The 21,211-nt window shown below is 38.5% G+C and overlaps 1 pseudogene; it reads left to right on the top strand.

Annotated features, from left to right (window-relative positions):
* The first annotated feature begins 5,335 nt into the window (after nucleotides 1–5,335).
* On the top strand, nucleotides 5,336–19,073 carry LOC143435644 (transforming growth factor beta regulator 1 pseudogene; annotated as a pseudogene).
* Nucleotides 19,074–21,211: the final 2,138 nt, after the last annotated feature.

Here is a 21,211-nt window from a genome sequence, read left to right as displayed (position 1 = left end):
AGTAGCCCAGTCTGCCTTTATAATTACTATGTAGGAGAGAATGGCCTGATCAGTGCCTATTTCTAATAATCTTATATTGGCTTCCTCAGGGCTACCATTACAGCTGTAGGCCAACATGATTGGTTTTATGTGGAGTTAGAGAATGAATTCAGTGTTTAATATTCTCTGGGCAATCACACTACAAACTGAGTCATGTCCCTAGCTTTTTGAATTATATTTTCTTCAGAATGTTTTTGTACAAATAAAAATGTAGAGTAACATGCAGATAAACATTGTTGAAACAGCATAGTTTTAGAAAGCAGAACAATAGAATCAAGGTGAGAATAGAAAATAGTGGGTGCAACTTCTCTAATTTAAACATTTCAGAGTCTTTTAGATATTGTCCTGAAGAGCTAGGTCATTCATGAGGTAGAAGGGAAACTCAGCTCTATATTAAAAAAATAGGCAGCTGTTGCCATTGTGTATCTTAACCGAGGGATATCCATTTTGGTTCCTGCTGCACAAACCCTGGGGCCCACTACATTGTGAAACATCCCTCCTTTGAGTATGGTCTCTGATTGTGTCTTCAGAACAACATAAAAATCACTGGTTCCTTGTGTTATGTTTTTTTTTTTTAAATCATAGTGACAAAATATCTGAGAAAATATAACCCAGTGGATGAAGTTATTATTATTATAATTTTATTATTATATTGTTATTATTTGTGGTTCTTGATTCCAGTTAATGTCCCTATGACCATGGGCTTGTTGTGATGAGAAGAGAGACAGAGAAAGCTCTTCAAAGGCATGATGCAGCAAGTTACTTCCAACAATATAGCTTGATGTTACATATTTTCCACCACCTTTTAAGTCTACTCAATTATGAATACACAAATGAGCTAATATTTTCTTTTACTTGGGTGGAGTCCTCATAATTCAACTACACCTCAAAGATTGGACTCATAATTTAGAGACCAAGCTTTGAGCACATGGGACTTTTAGAGAAGGCTTTATATGCAAACCATAATTTCCTGTTTTTGTTTTAGGGTCCCACATAATTCAATTCCCTTGAATAGTTTTGTTGCAATCAACCACTTTCCTATTTAGTCACTAGATACGTCTTCACAAATGTCATAGTGTAACAAGCAGATACTTTTTCACCAACTGTACATATGAAGAAAGCTCTGTCTCTTACAGTCTTCAGAGGCTCATGATTTATTTTGGAGTTGATAATCCAACAAGCCCTAGATAAGTAGCAGGTTTGTCACATAATATCATTCACTGACTTTGGACAAATTTCAGAATTTTTTAAAACATCAAAGTCTTTATCTGTAGGATAATTACAATAAGAGTTAGTGATTTTAATGACATTAAGCATAGGGGACATGATATGTAGTATGAGGCCTGGCACTCTTTCCTTTAATAAATTGTAGTCATCATTGCCTTCATCACCATCTACAGTTTCTCCTAGGAGAGTTCGATGTCTGCCACACTGGGCTGGTGAAACAGACTAATGCAGAATCAGAGCCAAGAGAAAAAGTGACCCATAGGAACATGCATGGTTTTGAATACCCATGAAAGCTATCAGAAGGAATTACTGGGTTATAGTCTAGAATGTGTGACTCAGCTGGAGCCTGAATACAAAAGGTCCCTGAGCAGAAGCATCAGGGACAGACAGGGGACAGCTGATATTGTGCCCACAGTTGGCACAGTCCAACAAGATTTTCAAGGATAAATGAGAAAGAAAATCAGCCCTGGGAGGGAGCACTGCTGACATGTTTTCCTGCTTCTGAGCAGCAGCTGCAGGCAGATGGAGCAGCTGCAGCTGTTCCTAGGATCCTGGATTCCCTGAGAAAATGGGCATCAGGAAAGGAAATGGGAGGGGGGCAGGCATGGGTTCTCAGGATGGGAGATTCCATTGCACAGCATAAGGAAATTGAGCAAAGAGGGAGATGTGTAAGGTGGCAAGAACAGGGTGTTATGAATGTGAAATGATGCTCTCTATTGAAAACTGGCTCATATAACTGTAGAAAAGGCTAGATGGGATCTGGAACTTTGTCTATGCCCCTAAGTTACTACATAAACATGGGTAAATAATTATCCTAAAAGCTATTACTAATTGAATTCTCATCATATTAAAAATGATCCTACTTGTTTGCATATATAAAATAATGTAGTCCTTACTGAAGCATTATATCTGCAATAACAGGTTTTCATATTTCATATGGAAGTCTGAGGCACTACATACCTCTCTTAGGCCATATAACTAACATCTGTCAGTATTGAAATTTCACAATTGGATTCTGATTTTAGGACCTATATGTTTTTGGATTACACTTTAAATAATTTTATTGACACAATAATTTTATATATTTTTAATGGATACAATGTCTTATTTTAGCGCACATATGCAATGCACAATGATTAGATCTGTGGAATTGGCATATTAATCTAAAACATTTATCATTTTCTTATGTTGAGACAATGCCCTCTCTAGTTTTAATTGTCATCAATCTGAGTTACCATACTGAACTATAGAACATTAGAAGTAATTCCTTCTGGTTAATTGTACCATTGCCCCAATAACTATCCCCTTCCTTTCTCTTCCCCTTTCCATTCTTTCCAGCTGTTGGCAATTACAATTCTCTTCTCCACTTCCATAAGGTAAGCCTTTTAATCTTGTATTTGAGTAAGAGCATGTGGTATTTGCTTTCTCAACCTTATTTTAAATAATGATCTTATTTAAAATAATGTCCTCAGGTTCCATTTTTTGTTGTTACAGCTTCCATTCTTGTTATGGCTGAATTATACCCTATTGTATATATGAAACACAGTTTCTCCATCTATATATCTCTCAATAGTCATCTCAGTTGATTGTATATCTTTGCTGTTGGGTGTAGTTTTACAATAAACATAGGCATGCAGTTATGTCTTTTACTTTGGAGATCTGTGGAGTGGAATTGCTAAATCACCTGGTGCCTTTATTCTTAATAGTATTTGCCTTACTATTTTCTATAATGGCTATACTGATTTACATTTCAATCAACAGTATGTGAAAGTTCATTTTCTTTTTATGTCTGACACACTTATTTATATTTTGATGTCATTCATTCTAACTGGGTGAATCTAAGTCTGTGTTTCCATCTGCACTTCGATTCTCAACCAAATATGTCCAATAGAACATTGAGTTTTTCAAATTTCTCTGGCACATTTAAGGAAATATTTAAATTTATTTAGTTATAATTAAACTCCAGTACTCTCATATGGCTAAGACCTATCCAATCAATAGGCTAGCTTCATACTGCCCCTTTACAAACCTATTATTAATATTTTCCAACATTAAATTACCTGTTTGTGCTCATGAGTGGCAAACATATGAAATAACTTTACTGACTTCAACCATACATAAATCATTAGTCAAGTATGATCCATTTTCTACATAACATGGACATTCCTCAGAATCTATCATGACAGTGGACTCAGCTTTCATGGGTAATAATGTAGACTCTTTTTTGAGAAAAAGATTACCTACTATGAGACTGCAGAGCAAAATAGCTAAGGGAATCAATAGATTTAGGAAAAAGAGATGTCCTTACAGATGCTATCTCATATAGCCTCTTAAATTTAGGTAGCTCAGCTTCTCTTTCCTCACTGACAGTTGTGATGACATCACATTACTTTTTCCACATGACACTCACATTCCTTGGTGTTTTCCTCAAAAGGCCTGATTCTAGTCCTTACAGTGCCCTAGCTGCCATTCCCACCCCAAAGGTAAATAGAGACTTTTTTTTTTTCATGTTAAATATGTCACTGAAGAAGACCTCAGCAATGGCTCATCAAAGGCTCATGGGTTGTTATTTCTTACAAATATACAAAATTAACATTTATTCATATAATTATCTGACTAGAGTTTTATTTGATCACTGATGGTATCCTAAATAACCCACTTGAGCATAAACCTACTGGTCCTCTAGACATTGCAGGGTTTTATTAGTCACGTATTTCCTACTTGATTTCTCACTAACTTTAAACTTTTAGGAATGAGCTACCATCTTCCTTGCCTTTTTTTTTTTTTTTGTCTGTTAAATTTCTGCTTACATTTCATGAGACAGAGAGACAGATCCAATGTCATTTGCCTTTATCAGCTTCTTTGATTCTGCTCTGAACACAGTCATCACCCGGGCAAATGAGGCTTCCCTACTCTGCAATCTACTAATTTATTTTTGTAATGGTCACAAAGCATTTGATTCAAACCTGCATGAGAACATTTAACTCATTCTGCTGCAAAACATTGCTTCCAAACCTATATCTGTTGAAAGCTTGTAACTCAGCAGCGGCAGTAAGATAAATTACAGCTGTCATTCCTTAGTATATTCAAACTCTGATTAATATCAAGAGATAAATATTCAGTGAATGGACAAAAGCATGAACTTCTGAGCTACACAAGATCAGACTGTGTGGCAGAGCAAATCCATGTTTCTGACAGACAAGCCCAAGGTCAGGAAGAAAAGAACCTATTCTTTGGGCAACCTAACGTTTTCTCTTCTAAACAGAATAACCAAGGATGGAGTCTCTCCTCATTGTTTCCTGACACCCCTATTGAAATTCAGTCATTTTAGTGTTATCTTCACATTTGCTTTTCCCCAACCCAAGAGCCACCCATCCACACTGTTCTGAAACATTTGGCTTATTTTTTCTCTGTCTCAATTGTTTCTCTTTCTATAGCATCGGAATTTCATTGTTCTCCCTGCTCTATTTTCTCCTGACCTCCTGACTGCTCATTGTTAGATGTCAGGAGGACTCTGTTGACAGCTGGGCCCCAGCAGGACAGGTCTGGCATCCCCAAGATACCTCCAAAAATGCTGGAACACTCAATAGTCAAGCTTGATATTGCCACCCCAGCTCTCTTTCTTCAGGCCTAATAGTGTCTGTGAAATTAGCATGGCTGGTATAGACATAACAGGAGAAGACAGTTGAATATTTATACTCTGTGCATGCATCTTCTCAGTCGTACCAATGTACTGTTAACCTCTGAGTCCCCAAATCTTAACTTGGGGCCATTGTTACCCCTTCTGTAAACTGTCACTAGTACATTATCTAATGATTGAAACTGTATGATAGAATCTTTCAATCACCTTAAATTCTGGGTATGCTTCTGCTATAGCACAGGTCCCACAGTTTCTCCATGAGTCTTGATTGTATATAGCAATCTACAAGCCTAGATCAGTGCATGGTACAAGTTAGTTAGTCAGTGCACCAGCTATGTACTAAGTAGATATTAGCAAAAATTACTTTTCTAAGTTTAAGTTAGTTTGATATTCATAATACTTATTGCAGAAGTCTTTTCCTCCAGTGGCATGAATATCAATGTCAAGCCGTACGCCATCCTCACACTCTGGGGATGAACTTTTCCATCAAGTAGGATGTCTTCATGCTTGCTCCTCTCATGTCTTTATCCTACCATTTACATCTTACATTAAAAACCCATGGTCATTTTTATTTAATGGAAAAAGTACCCAGTAAGACAGATTTAGTTAATAAATAGGTCTTGTTATTAAACAACTCATTATAAAGTTCTCAAAGGCATATGTATAAGATCATCAGTCAGGATTTAGCTCTAAGCTTGTGACCCTAATGTTGACCTCATTTCATGTTCTTTGTTCCAGTCTATTTTCACAAAACCCCATGTATCTGATGTAGAGTTAAGGTTAAAGAAAAACAAAGTAAAAAAAAACCACTTACTTTTTTTCTACTGGAAATAAAAGAGATGAGGAATGTTCTATAATTATTTTGCTCCAGGCCCAGGCAAAAAGGATTGCATGTCTTAGTTCCTTCCGCATATTCATGTTGACTTAAGGAGGCAGCTAAACAACTAATTGGTAATTCTTCAATAATTTATTCTTTGAGAAAGGCTTGCTGTTTCATTTGGGATTTGCAGAATTGAATGTGAGCTTTTATTCTCACATTTGAATTCTACTCAGAGGTAACAGGTAATCTGTTGGCTCCTTAGGCAAAAAGAGTAGGTAGGGTTTTTTTGTTGGTTTTTTTTTTTTTTTTTTGTTATTTGTTTTATTTTTAAAAGATAAATAGAAGTTAAATACCATGGGAAACAGAGGAAATGAATTCTATGCTTACCATGAGCTATGAGCTACTTTTTCTATTTTTGCCTTATCTGTAACTTCAGTTTAAGCTGTAGCCTTTTCCCCAAGCGTTCTCCATTCCTGCCATTGTGTGTTATACATTAGTGTGATATTTTTAACATACATATATAATTTTATAATATTTGTGTTAATACATATATACACACAAATGGAGGTATGTGTGTATAACATGTGTATGTGACCATGGGCATGCACAAGCTATAGCATGTATATAGAGGTCATAGGATAACTTCCAAGAGTGGTCCTGTCCTTTGACCATGAGTTTGGGGATCTAACTCGTGTCCTGATTTTACATGCTGAGCAATCTCAATTTATATTTGATATGACAAAAATGTCACTTTAAAAAAAAATTCCTCAATCTGATCTTAGGATAATATCAGAGAAATTTTTATTAAGGAACATTACACAAAATTCCTAACCAGTACTCTATCAAAGTAGCAACAACAACAGAAAAAGGTTGAAAAGGTTTGGAAAGTTTAAAACTCATTTCACAATAGGTGCACAGGTTTTAGCACCTACTAGGCGGTCAATAAACATTTCGGGCCATCTGTTTCTGCCTGGGTGCCATCCCCTCTGCAGCCTGGAGCCCCTGAGCAAGAGCCAGACCATGAGCATGTTGAGCAGCCTGGCCTCCAAGCTGTGCACCATGATGTCCAGCAAGGCCAGGATGAAAAGTCTCCCCCCAAAAAAGACAAAACATGGAGAACTTTCTATCTTCTGAGATCTTCTTCAATTTCTGTCTTCAGAGACTTGAAGTTCTTGTCATACAGATCTTTCACTTGCTTGGTTAGATTCACATCAAGGTATTTTTTATATTATTTGTGACTATTGTGAAGGGTGTCATTTCCCTAATTTCTTTCTCAGCCTGTTTATCCTTTGAGTAGAGGAAGGCTACTGATTTATTTGAATTAATTTTATATCTAGCCACTTCGCTGAAGTTATCAGGTTTAGGAGTTCTCTGGTGGAAGTTTTGGGGTCACTTAAGTATACTATCATATCATCTGCAAATAGTGAAATTTTGACTTCTTTCTTTCCTATCTGTATCCCTTTGACTTCCTTTTGTTGTCTAATTGCTCTGGCTAGGACTTCCAGTACTATATTGAACAGGTAGGGCAAGAGTAGGCAGCCTTGTTTAGTCTCTGATTTTAGTGGGATTGCTTCAAGTTTCTCTCCATTTAATTTGATGTTGGCTACTGGCTTGCTGAATACTGGTTTAACTATGTTTAGGTATGGGCCTTGAATTCCTGATCTTTCCAGGACTTTCACCATGAAGGGCTGTTGAATTTTGTCAAATGATTTCTCAGCATCTACTGAGATGATCATGTGTTTTTTTTCTTTGAGTTTGTTTATATAGTGGATTGCATTGATGGATTTCTGAATATTGAACCATCCCTGCATTCCTGGGATAAAGCCTACTTGATCATGATGGATGATTGTTTGATGTATTCTTGGATTTGGTTTGCAAGAATTTTATTGAGTATTTTTGAAATTGATATTTTTTTCCATTTTTATTAGATATATTATTTACACTTCAGATGCCATCCCCTTTCCCCATTTCCCCCCTTAGAAAGCCCCTATCTCATGCCCCCTTTTCCTTTTGGCATTTATACATTTTTTAAAAAATGTTAATCATAGGCTTTATAAGTTTGGTATTGATCAATCAGAGGTGTAACCCACTACCCAACCTAGATATATCAACTATCTTTGACTGGTGGAGATACATGAACATCTGCCTCCCTGTCTCACCCCTCTTTCTCTCTTTCATCACCAGTTTCTCTTCTCCTTCTTCTTCTCCTCCTCTTACTCCTTCTCTTCCTCTCAGTACTCCTCCCACCTTAGCTCCTCCTACATATCACCCTTCCTGTTAAAATGAAACTTTTCTCTCAAAATACAATTAGAGCATAATTATGCCAATTTGTACCAGTGAGGTACAAGATAGTCCTAATACCCAGTCCATCCTTTTGTTGACTAACCAGCACCTCTGTCATCTATCCTAACTAAAACATTTAGTTCTGAACCTGGCTTTAGGATGAATGTCAGCTGATGACCATCCACTCAAATCTTTTCTCTCAAGGTAAATAGCCAGGATTGGCTATGAGGCTATAAATGTTCAACCCCATCAGAAATCCAGAATGACTGAGTTAACTATAATTGTGGGAAGCACAAAGCATAGCTTCTAAAACTTAGCCAATTTATAGAGACCTCTGAACACCTGGACACTCCCTCTACTACAAAACATTGGAACATCTGTTCTTCAGCCTTCTGGCCCAGGATCAGACCTTAGTGCTGCAGAATTATTAAGGGCTGATTACTCTGTCTAGGCAGATATAATCAGTCAACTATTCTGCAAGTGTGTCCTTTTCTGGACAGTAATTTGTCTGTAGAAGGAAAGAGGCAATTCTTGCCTAGTGGCTATCTCACCACAACTGGAGTAACTCCAAAGATGCTCAATTTCTTCTTAGAATTCAATATAGGAAGCTGTTAGGAGCAGACAGGTCTCTAATGAAAATGAAGATTAATACAGAAATGTTTGTGATGTCAATTCTAAGGATTTCTGATGTTTTGAAAACCAACTATCCATGTAAGGTAATCTGGACTTTTGCCTGTTAACTCCACTCAGCTATTTCTAAATAAAACACTCTAACAATAAACTCCAAGCCATGAATTTGCTATAGTTCCTTAACTCACAGGCTGACCATCTCAAATCAGTTAAAAAAGTTAAAGAAGGACTGGGTCTAAGCCTTGTATTCCTAAATGTGTTATACTGGTACAATGCCTATGAGAGTAACAATATTCATCTCACTCTTGTATCACTAAGAAGCTCATGTCAATGAAAACCTTAAAATTTGTAATCAAAGTAAATTGGTGCCATTTAAGAATTTATATCTTCATCTTGATACTAATTATACAGATTTCTACTAATAGGTTATGGCTATGCAATAAATGCTAGCTAATCCTCTCTATGCCCACAAAACCACTACTTTTCCCTAGAAAGACAGCCCAACAGTTACTTCCTTAGTCCCCAAGCCCAGGGAATAGGGGCACTGACTCTTCATTAGCTTCTTCAAGCTGATTATGGGTGTTGAGATATTAGAAGAGGAGTGGGGGGAAGAACAAGTTAATAAACCTCTGATGCTGTGTCTTCACTGCCTCCAGATGGAATTCCCGGACCTCAGAGATTTGAGCAGGTCTGCCCAGCTTGCTTGATGAGTAGATACACCAAGGCTGATCATTCTGCAATATACAATTCTCAAAACAAATTTTAGTATCAAGATAGTTTTTCTTTTTAAAAGAGGGCTGCCATTTTATTAAGGATGTTGGTTCTAACAGCTTTTCTTTTTTATTGGATATAATATTTACATTTCAAATTTTATCCCCTTACCGCATTCTCCCCACCTCTCAGGAACCCCTTATCCCATCCCCCCTCCTCCTGCTTCTATGAGGGTGTTTACCCACCTACCCCCCAATCCCCCTCCCCACCCTCAGATTTTCCCCCCCCTCCATTCAGTGCTCAGCCTTCAAGGTACCATTGACCTTGTCTCCCACCTATGCCCAACAAGGCCATCCTCCCCTACATATACAGCTGGAGTCATGTGTCTCTCTCCATATGTGCTCCTAGGCTGGTGGTTTAGACCCTGGGGAGCTCTGGCTGGTTGGTATTGTTGCTCTCCTCATGAGGCCACCAAACCTTTAGGCTCCTTCAGTTTACTCTCTAACTTCTCCATTGGGAACCTTTGATCAGATTAATGGTTAGCTGTGAGTATTTGCCTCTGGGTATGTCAGACTCTGGGGGACCTCTAAGGAGACAGCCTTATCAGGCTGCTGTCAGCTTTCCCTTCCTGACATCCATATCAGCGTCTATTTTTGCTGACTGCACATGGAATGAATACCCAGGTGGAATGGTCTCCATACAACCTCTCCTTCAGATTCTGTCCCACACTTTGTCTCCATATTTGCTCCCTTGGGTATTTAGTTACTCCTTCTAAAAAAGACCTAGGCATCCTCACTTGTTCTTTCTTCTTCATAAGCTTCATGTCGTCTGGTAGTTGAATCTTTGTTGTTTCAAACTTTTGGTCTAATCTCCGCTTATCAGTGAGTAAATACCATGTGTGTTCTTTTGTGATTGGGTTACCTCACTCAGGATGATATTTTCTAGTTCCATCCATTTACCTAAGAATTTCTCGAATTCATTATTTTAAATAGCTGAGTAATATTCCATTGTGTAAATGTACCACATTGTTTGTATCCATTCCTCTGTTGAAGGGCATCTGGGTTCTTTCCAGCTTCTAGCTATTATAAATGTCTTTGTTATATGCCCAGGAGTGGTATAGCTGGGTCCTCAAATAGTGCTATGTCCAATTTTCTGAGGAACTGCCAGACTGACTTCCAGAGTGGTTGTACCAGCTTGCAACCCCACCAACAATGAAAAAGTGTTTCTCTTTCTTCACATCCTCACCAGCATCTACTATCACCTGAGTTTTTGATCTTAGCCATTCTGACTGGTGTCAGGTGGTATCTCAGTGTTGTTTTGATTTGCATTTCCCTGATGACTAAGGATGTTGAGCATTTCTTAAGGTGCTTCTCGGCCATATGAGTTTCCTGAATTGAGAATTCCTTGTTTATCTCTGTACGCCAATTTTTAATGGGGTTATTTTGTTGTTTGGCATCTAATTTCTTGAGTTCTTTGTATATACTCGATATTAGCCGTCTATCGGATATAGGATTGGTAATGATCTTTTCCCAATCTGTTGGTTGCCGTTTTGTCTTGTTGACAGTGTCCTTTGCCTTACAGAAGCTTTGCAATTTGATGAGGTCCCATTTGTTGATTCTTGATCTTAGAGCATAAGCCATTGGTGTTCTGTTCAGAAACTTTTACCCTTTGCTTAGGTATTCGAGGGTCTTCCCCACCTTCTCTTCTATTAGTTTCATTGTATCTGGTTTTATGTGAAGGTCCTTTATCCATTTGGAGTTGAGCTTTGTACAAGGGGATAAGAATGGATTAATTTGCATTCTTCTACACGTTGACCTTCAGTTGAGCCAGCACCACTTGTTGAAAATGCTGACCTTTTTCCACTGGATGGTTTTATCTCCCTTGTCAAAGATCAAGTGACCACAGGTGTGAGGGTTCATTTCTGGGTCTTCAATTGTATTCCATTGATCTTCCTGTCTGTCTCTGTACCAATACCATGCAGTTTTTATCACTACTGCTCTGTAGTACAGTTTGAGGTCAGGGATGGTGATTCCCCCAGAAGTTCTTTTATTGTTGAGAATAGTTCTTGGTATCGTAGGTTTTGTATTATTCCAAATGAATTTGTAAATTGCTCTTTCTATCTCTATGAAGAGTTGATTTGGAATTTTGATGGGGATTGCATTGAATCTGTAGATTGCTTTTGGCAGGATGGCCATTTTTACTAAGTTAATCCTGCCAATCCAGGAGCATGGGAGATCTCTCCATCTTCTGAGATCTTCTTTGATTTCTTTCTTCAGAGACTGAAGTTCTTGTCATAGAGATCTTTCACTTGTGTGGTTAGATTCACGCCAAGATATTTTATTTTATTTGTGGCTATTGTGAAGGGTGTCATTTCCCTAATTTCTTTCTCAGCCTGTTTACCCTTTGAGTAGAGGAAGGCTACTGATTTGTTTGAGTTGGTTTTATATCCAGCCACGTTGCTAAAGTTGTTTATCAGGTTTAGGAGTTCTCTGGTGGAAGTTTTAGGGTCACTTAAGTATACTATCATATCATCTGCAAATAGTGAAATTTTGACTTCTTCTTTTCCTATTTGTATCCCTTTCACTTCCTTTTTTGTCTAATTGCTCTAGCTAGGACTTCCAGTAGTATATTAAATAGGTAAGGTGAGAGTGGGCAGCCTTGTCTAGTCCCTGATCTTAGTGGGATTGATTGAAGTTTCTCTCCATTTAGTTTGATGTTGGCTACTGGCTTGCTGTATATTGCTTTCACTATGTTTAAGTATGGGCCTTGAATTCCTGATCTTTCCAAGACTTTAAATATGAAGGGATGTTGAATTTTGTCAAATGCTTTCTCAGAGTCTACTGAGATGACCATGTGGTTTTTTTCTTTGAGTTTATTTATGTAGTGGATTACATTGATGGATTTCTGAATATTGAACCATCCCTGCATTCCTGGGATAAAGCCTACTTGATCTTGATGGATAATTGTTTTGATGTGTTGTTGGATTCGGTTTGCGAGAATTTTATTGAGTATTTTTGCATCAATATTCATAAGAGAGATTGGTCTGTAGTTCTCTTTCTTTGTTGGGTCTTTCTGTGGTTTAGGTATGAGTGTAATGGTAGTTTCATAGAAGGAATTGGGTAGTGTTCCTTCTGTTTCTATTCAATGGACTAGCTTGAAGAGGATTGGTATTAGGTCTTCCTTGAAGGTCTGAAAGAATTGTGCACTGAAACCATCTGGCCCTGGAAATTTTTTGGTGGGAAGATTTTTAATGACTGTTTCTATTTATTTAGGAGTTATGCGACTGTTTAGATGGTTTATCTGCTCCTCGTTTAACTTTGGTACCTGGTATCTATCTAGAAAATTTTCCATTTCATCCAGATTTTCCAATTTTGTTGAGTGTAGGCCTTTGTAGTGGGATCTGATGATTTTTTAAATTTCCTCTGTTTCTGTTGTTATGTCTCCCTTTTCAGTCCTGATTTTATTAATTTGAATACTGTCTCTGTGCCCTTTGGTTAGTCTGGCTAAGGGTTTGTCTATCTTGTTGATTTTCTCAAAGAACCAGCTCCTGGTTTTGTTGATATTTTGTATAGTTCTTTTTGTTTCAGCTTGGTTGATTTCAGCCCTGAGTTTGATTATTTCCTGCCGTCTACTCCTCTTGGGTATATTAGCTTCTTTTTGTTCTAACGCTTTCAGGTGTGCTGTCAATTTATTAATGTACGTTCTTTCCATTTTCTTTTTGTGGGCACTTAGAGCTATGATTTTTCCTCTTAGCACTGCTTTCATGGAGTCCCACAAATTTTGATATGATGTGTCCTCATTTTCATTTAATTCTAAAAAGTCTTTAATTTCTTTATTTCTTCCTTGACCAAGTTATCATTGAGTAGAGCATTGTTCAGTTTCCAAGTGTATGTGGGCTTTCTGTTGTTTTTGTCCATATCAAAGATGAGTCTTAGTCCATGGTGGTCTGATAAGGTACTAGGGATTATTTCAATCTTTTTGTATCTGTTGAGGCCTGTTTTGTGACCAATTATATGGTCTATTTTGGAGAAGGTACCATGAGGTGCTGAGAAGAAGGTATATTCTTTTGTTTTAGGATGAAATGTTCTATAGATGTCAGTTAAGTCCAATTGGTTCATAACTTCTGTTAGTTTCATTGTGTCTCGGTTTAGTTTCTGTTTACGTGATCTGTCCATAGCTGAGAGTGGGGTGTTGAAATCTCCCACTATTATTGTGTAGGATGCAATGTATGCTTTAAGCTTTAGTAAAGTTTCTTTTATGTATGTGGGTGCCCTTGCATTTGGGGCATAGATGTTGAGAATTGAGAGTTCCTCTTGGTACATTTTTCCTTTGATGAATATGAAGTGTCCTTCTTTATCTTTTTTTTGATTACTTCTGGTTGAAAAATGATTTTATTTGATATTAGAATTGCTACTCCCGCTTGTTTCTTGGGACCATTTGCTTGGAAGATTGTTTTCCAACCTTTTACTCTGAGGTAGTGTCTGTCTTTTTCACAAAGGTGCGTTTCCTGATTGCAGCAAAATGTTGGGTTCTGCTTACATATCCAGTCTGATAGTCTATGTCTTTTTATTGGAGAATTGAGTCCATTGATATTAAGAGATATTAAGGAAAAATGAGTGTTGTTTCCTATTATTTTTGTTATTGGCAGTGGAGATATGTTTGTGTAGCTACCTTCTTTTACGGTTTTTGGAAGATTACTTTCTTGCTTTTTTTAGTTGTAGTTTCCCTCCTTGTGTTCGAGTTTTCCACCAATTATCCTTTAAAGTGCTGGATTTGTGTTGAGATACTGTGTAAATTTGGATTTGTCATGGAATATTTTGGTTTCTCCATCAATAATGATTGACAGTTTTGCTGGGTATAGTAGTCTGGGCTGGCATTTGTGTTCTCTTAGGGTCTGTATGATATCGGTCCAGGATCTTCTGTCTTTTATGTCTCTGGTGAGAAGTCTGGTGTAATTCTTATAGGTCTGTCTTTATATGTTACTTTGCCTTTTTCCCTTACTGCTTTTAGTATTTTTTCTTTGTTTTGTACATTTGATGTTTTGACTATTATGTGGCGAGAAGTATTTCTTTTCTGGTCTAAACTATTTGGAGTTCTGTAGGCTTCTTGTATATTTATGGACACCTCTTTCTTTAGGTTAGGGAAGTTTTCCTCTATAATTTTGTTGAGGATATTTACTGGTCCTTTAAGTTGGGAGTCTCCCCCCTCATCTATACCTATTATCCTTAGGTTTGGCCTTCTCATTGTGTCTTGGATTTCTTGTATATTTTGGGTTAGTAGCTTTTTGTATTTTGCATTTTCTTTGACAGTTATGTCAATGTTTTCCATGGTATCTTCTGCACATGAGATTCTCTCTTCTATCTCTTGTATTCTGTTAGTGATACTTGTGTCTATGACTCCTGATTTCTTTTTTTTTTAGGTTTTCTATCTCCAGGGTAGTCTCCCTTTGTGATTTCTTTATTGTTTCTACTTCCATTTTTAGATCCTGCATGGTTTTGTTTAATTCCTTCCTCTTTTGGTTGTGTTTTCTTGCACTTCCTTAAGGGATTTTTGTGTTTCCTCTTTAAGGGTTTCTAACTGTCTACCAGTGTTCTCCTTAAGTTCTTTGAGAGTGTTATTTATGTCTTTCTTAAAGTCCTCTATCATTGTCATGAGAAGTGATTTTAATTCTGAATCCTGCTTTTTCTGGTGTGATGGGGTGTTCAGGGCTTGCTATGATGGGTGAATTGGGTTCTGATGATGCCATGTAACTTTGGTTTCTGTTGCTTACGTTCTTGTGCTTGCCTTTTGCCATCTGGTTAACTCTAGTGCTGCCTGTACTTGCTGTCTCTGACTGATGCCTGCCTTTCCAGTTATCTCGCTTGTGTCTGATCTCCCAGGGGTCCAGATGTCTCTGTGATCTTTTCTAGCTGCACTGATTACAGTGGTACCTTTAGGATGCCTCAGGATATGGTGCCTCCAAGGTAGCAGTCCAGCTAGGTGTCTGCTGTTCTGGGTGCAGTGTCTCCTCTAGGATATCTCAGGATATGTTGTCTGATGCTCTGAGTTCAGTTGTTCCTCTGTGTCTCTGGGTTGAGTAGACCTTCCAGTATGTCTCAGGCGGAATCCGGGGTCCACACAACAGCAGACTGGGCAGAGGTCTGGTCCAGGCCTCAGATCCGGGAGAGGGGCGGAAGGGGAGTGCTAGTCCGAAGGGGTGGGGAGGGGGAGTATCTGCTGGAATCTGAGCACTCACAGCACCCAGCTATGGGCTTAGGGCAGTATGTGGGTCTTCCTACCTAGGCTGGCTGTGGGATCCGTGGAACCTCCAGAAAGTCTCCGGTGGAATCCGGGGTTCACACAACAGCAGACTGGGCAGAGGTGAAATTGATATTTATAAGGGAGCTTGGTCTGAAGTTCTCTTTCTTTGTTGGGTCTTTGTGTGGTTTAGGTATGAGCGTAATTGTGACTTCATAGAATGAATTGGATAGTGTTCCTTCTGTTTTCTATTTTGTGGAATTGTTTAAAGAGACTTGGTATTAGGTCTTCCTTGAAGTTCTGATAGAATTCTGCACTAAAACCATCTGGCCCTGGGTGCTTTTTTTTGGGGGGGGGGAGACTTTAAATGACTGCTGTTATTTCTTTAGGAGTTATGGAACTGTTTCAATGGTTTATCTGCTCCTGATTTAACTTTGGTACCTGCTATCTGTCTAGAAAATTGTTGATTTCATCCAGATTTTCTAATTTTGTTGAGTATAGGCTTTTGTAGTAGGATCTGACCTCAAGCTGTACTACAGAGCAATAGTGATAAAAACTGCATGATATTGATACAGAGACAGGCAGGAAGATCAATGGAATAGAATTGAAGGTCCAGAAATGAACCCACACACCTACGGTCACTTGATCTTTGACAAAGAAGCTAAAACCATCCAGTGGAAAAAGGACAGCATTTTCAACAAATGGTGCTGGTTCAACTGAAGGTTAGCATGTAGAAGAATGCAGATCGATCCATTCTTCTCCTTGTAGAAAGCTCAAGTCCAAGTGGATAAAGGACCTTCACATAAAACCAGATACATAGAAACTAATAGAAGAAAAGTGGGGAAGACTCTCGAATACCTAAGTACAGGGGAAAAGTTCCTGAACAGAACACCGATGGCTTATGCTCTAAGATCAAGAATTAACAAATGTGACTTCATAAAATTGCAAAGCTTCCGTAAGGCAAAGGACACAGTCAATAGGACAAAATGGCAACCAGAAGATTGGGAAAAGATCTTTACCAATCCCACATCTGATAGAGGGCTAATATCCAAAATTTACAAAGGACTTAGACTCCAGACAACCAAAAAAACCCTATTAAAAATGGGGTACAGAGGTAAACAAAGAATTCTCAACTGAGGAAACTCAAATGGCTGAGAAGCACCTAAAGATATGCTCAACATTCTTAGTCATCAGAGAAATGCAAATCAAAACAACCCTGAGATTCCACCTCACACCAGTCAGAATGGCTAAGATAAAAAACTCAGGTGATAGCAGGTGCTGGCAAGGATGTGGAGAAAGAGGAACACTCCTCCATTGTTGGTGGGATTGTAAGCTGGTACAACCACTATGGAAAGCAGTCTGGCAGTTCTTCAGAAAATTGAACATAGTATTACCTGAGGACCCAGCAATACCACTCCTGGGCATATACCCAAAAGATGTTTCAACATACAACAGAGACACATGCTCCATTATCTTCATAGCAGCCTTATTTATAATAGCCAGAAGCTGGAAAGAACCCAGATTTCCTTCAATAGAGGAATGGATACAGAAAATGTGGTACATTTACACAATGGAGTATTACTCAGCTATTAAAAACAACGAATTCATGAAATTCGTAGGCAAATGAATGGAACTAGAAAATATCATCCTGAGTGAGGTAACCCAATCACAAAAGGACACTCAGAGTATGCACTCATTGATAAGTGGATATTAGCCCAAAAGCTCGAAATATCCAAGATACAACTCAGAGACCACATGAAGCTTATGAAGAAGGAAGACCAAAGTATGGCTGCTTCAGTCCTTCTTAGAAGAAGTAAAAAAATACTCATGGGAGCAAATATGGAGACAAAGTGTGGGACAGAAACTGAAGGAGGGGCTGTCCAGAGACTGCCTCACCTGGGTATGCATCCCATGTGCAGCCACCAAAGGCAGATGCTTTCGTGGATGCCAGGAATTCCATGCTGGCAGGAGCCTGATATAGCTGTCTCCTTAGAGGTCTCCAGAGCCTGACATATAGAGAGGCAGATGCTTGCAGCTAACCATTTAACTGATCACAGGTTCCCAATGGAGGAGTTAGAGAGAAGACTGAAGGAGCTGAAGGAGTTTGCAGCCCCACGGGGAGAGCAACAATACCAACCAACCAGAGTGCCCAGGGTCTAAACCACCAGTCTGGAAGCACATAGGGAGGAACTCATGGCTCCAGCTGTATATGTAGGGGAGGATGGCCTTGTAGGGCATAGGTGGGAGAGGAGGTTCTTCGTCATGTGAAGGCTGGATGCCTGGTGTGGGGGAATTCGAGAGGGGAGGTGGGAGTGGGTGGGTGGGGGCACACCCTTATAGAAGCAGCAGGAGGAGGGGATGGGATAAGGGGTTTCAAGGGGGACGGGGAAAGGGGATAACATCTGAAATGTAAGTAAATAACATTTAAGAAAAAGCCAGAAAGAGAAGTACCTGCTGCAGTACCCATGGTTGTGCAGAGCAGCTAAGGCTGTGTTTGAAAATGCTTCTGTGATGAAATTACTGATCTTGAAGAAAAATTTCTTAAAACAAAAAAAAGAGAAAGATACTTGCTAAAGAAACTTCTCCGTATTCATGCTCTAACTGAAGGGGAACCAGAGGTTGCTGCTCCTTCCCACAGCTCCAGTTTGCCCCTGGCTTATGGTGTCGCCAGCTCTGTGGGAACTATCCAGGAAGCTGGGCCCAGCACTGGGACTGAGGAACCATTTGTGAAGAAATTCAAGAAGGAGAAGAAAGAAAAGGGCAAGGAGGACAGCAAACTGGAAGTTCTGAAGGAAACATCCAAGAAAAAGAAAATGGAGGGAAGGTTCTCGAAAGCTGGTTCGGCTCATTGCCCTGGATCCTTCAACAGCCTGTGTTCCCTATCGGACTAGGGGGCCTGACAGTGTATAGCTTGGGGAATATCCTCACCAACCAACCTGGCTTCCATGATGAGAATGTCATCTATCCTGTGGGCCACTGCAGTACCAGAGTGTATGCCAGCATGAAGTGCCCAGACCAGAAGTGTCTGTATACCTGTCAGATCAAGGATAGTGGTGTACAACCTCAGTTTGAAATTGTTCCTGAAGATGACTCCCAGAATACAATGGCTGGCTCCTCTGCTGATGCCAGTTATGAAGAACTGCTGAGGGCCATCAGTGCCACAACGGGGAAACTGATGCCTCCCACTTTCATGCAGTGCTGACTTCTTTGGGTTTTCTCATCATCATACACAACCTGATTCAGAGTTGTCCGGAATCTCAAAACTGTGTCAACTACCAGTGAGTGAAATTTGATCCGTGCAAACTCAGGAAGAGGCTGTTCTCTCAGGAACTGTTACAACACAATGCCTCAGCCTGTGTTATTTTTACACAGTATGCATTTGCAGCTGGGACATCCATTATCACAACACCAACAAATCCAAAGACTTCTAAGGATTTTTTTTTTTCAATGATGTGTTTTGTGTCCTCAGTTGGTAGAAAAATATGAGACTCCTTCAAGCTTCTTTGAGAAGTGAGCCCTACTCATGAGGACTTGCCTTCATGGTCTAACAACCTCCAAAAATTATCATCTGCTAATACTATCTCATTGTATATCAATTTCTGACATATGAATTTGAGAGGACACAAGCATTCAGACAGTAGAGGTATCAATCATCTCATTGGGTAGCTTATATGTAATCCATGATGTTATTCCTCTGGAATGACATCAAGTACCTCAAAGATCTTCCTCTTTGCTTATGAGCCTACCATATAAAGAATTAAGGTAAATTTTGATCAAAATCAACCCCAACAAAGAGAAATAGCCATTATAAACAAGTGTTCTCACAGCAGGAAAATACTCCCAAATATTTAACCAAATGCCCCACTTTTGTTACTCAGAAAGGAGGACTTCAATGCCATAAGAAAAAAAAATTTTTTTTCTACTTTGAACTACTCTTTTCTGTGGAGGCTAGTGATAGCTTATTTATTTGATTTTTTTACGCCTCCTTTAATACATAGACATATTACATTTTCAAAGTAAACTACCCTCAGTTATATAAAGAGTAGGAAACAGGCCTAATTTGATACCACATGTTTACTAACTAATGTATGATGCAGATTTTATTGATTAACTAGGGACATGACATGAGTCTATTCCTTCATCTTTGAGGGCTAGTGGTTGGTGGATCACACAGGAGGATTTGGAATGTCATTCTTCTGGTTAAATGATACTGCTATGTGCCTGTAAGTGTTGCTTCATTTGTTTTCTTGCTTTATGCTCTTGGAAAAATACACTATTTTTTGTTTCTGTTTTTCATTTGTAAAGTAAAGATAATAATCTTTCTTACATAACTTTTCATGAGAATTACAAGTGATTTATGTTTAAATTAACATGTAGACATGGTAGTTGTTCCTCTCCTTGCTATTCCTTTTTCATTTCCATGGGACTGAGGAACCATTTGTGAAGAAATTCAAGAAGGAGAAGAAAGAAAAGGGCAAGGAGGACAGACTAGTGTTAAGACTAGTGGGAAAAAGTACCAATTAGGAAGGCAGAGGACCATACACAAATTGAAAATGCTTATTCTGTTAGATGCTTTTTAGTTTTCAGTTTGTTCTGAAGATCAAGATCTCTCATTCTTGTACTCATGTATTTTATCTAGTATTATCCTTCATCTCTTTTTAGCTCATATTAGTATTCAACTTAGTAACTCTAATATGCTTTTTTTTTTACAAGAGGAGGGGAGAGAATCTGTGTATGTATGTGTACATGTTTTGATTCTTTTAATAAGAACAAAAAGAAAAACCAGTGACACTAAGTCCCCTCACAAGTAGAATAAATCAAAGAAAGAACAGAACTAATTAGCCCAAAGACAGATTGGAAGGAATCATTGTCCCAGATAATGGACCTGAGATCCAGGATGGCAATGTAGGTTTTCCAGGTTTATTCTCAATATTAATAACTGCATTACTTCAGGGCTTTTTTTTTGTTGTTGTTGTTCCACAGCCCTTTGTTTGAGATAAAATTGAACCAGTGTGCACTGGGATATAGTCTATGAGGACATCTTTACTCTCTGCCAGAGAAGGCCAGTCTGCTCAAGAGGTTCTTATAAAATTAGGGACTTCTCTTCATTATAGCAGGCCCCTCAGGCTGATTTTAACTCCGACCCTCTTCTGCTGTCAATAAATATTTGTTAAAAAAAAGAAAAGAGTTAGTCATAAATTTTATATGGAAAACAAAGTATAATTTCAAACTAGGAGGAATGCTGTTTTCTAAAGAAATTGTGCCACATAGATTGCCTAAGCAGAACTTTCCTTAGGAAAATGTTAGGCAGGCAAGATTTTATTTAGGCTATTTTAATAATGGAAAGAGGAGAAAAGTCAATTTTTTTTTCTAAAAATAATGAGATGGGGTATAGAAAATTTTAAGCTCTGGACTAACTTAGTGGAAAACCATTAGAAGATGTAAAGGAGAAATCATAAACTGCACCTGATAATTGGATTTATGCAAAGAAAAGAAGTTTTGTCTTTAAGAATTTACACACCTGTAACTTTAAGTAAAACAATGTACTCACTGAATCTGACTAGTCATCTCTCCCAGTGAATGGAAAATAAAACCAGTATGATTTGGGTATGAAATGGCCTAAC

This window comes from Arvicanthis niloticus, chromosome 22 (genome assembly GCF_011762505.2).
Source record: "Arvicanthis niloticus isolate mArvNil1 chromosome 22, mArvNil1.pat.X, whole genome shotgun sequence".
Lineage (NCBI taxonomy): Eukaryota > Metazoa > Chordata > Mammalia > Rodentia > Muridae > Arvicanthis > Arvicanthis niloticus.
Note: the sequence above shows the minus strand (reverse complement) of the source record. Positions and strands in the feature narration are given on the sequence as shown.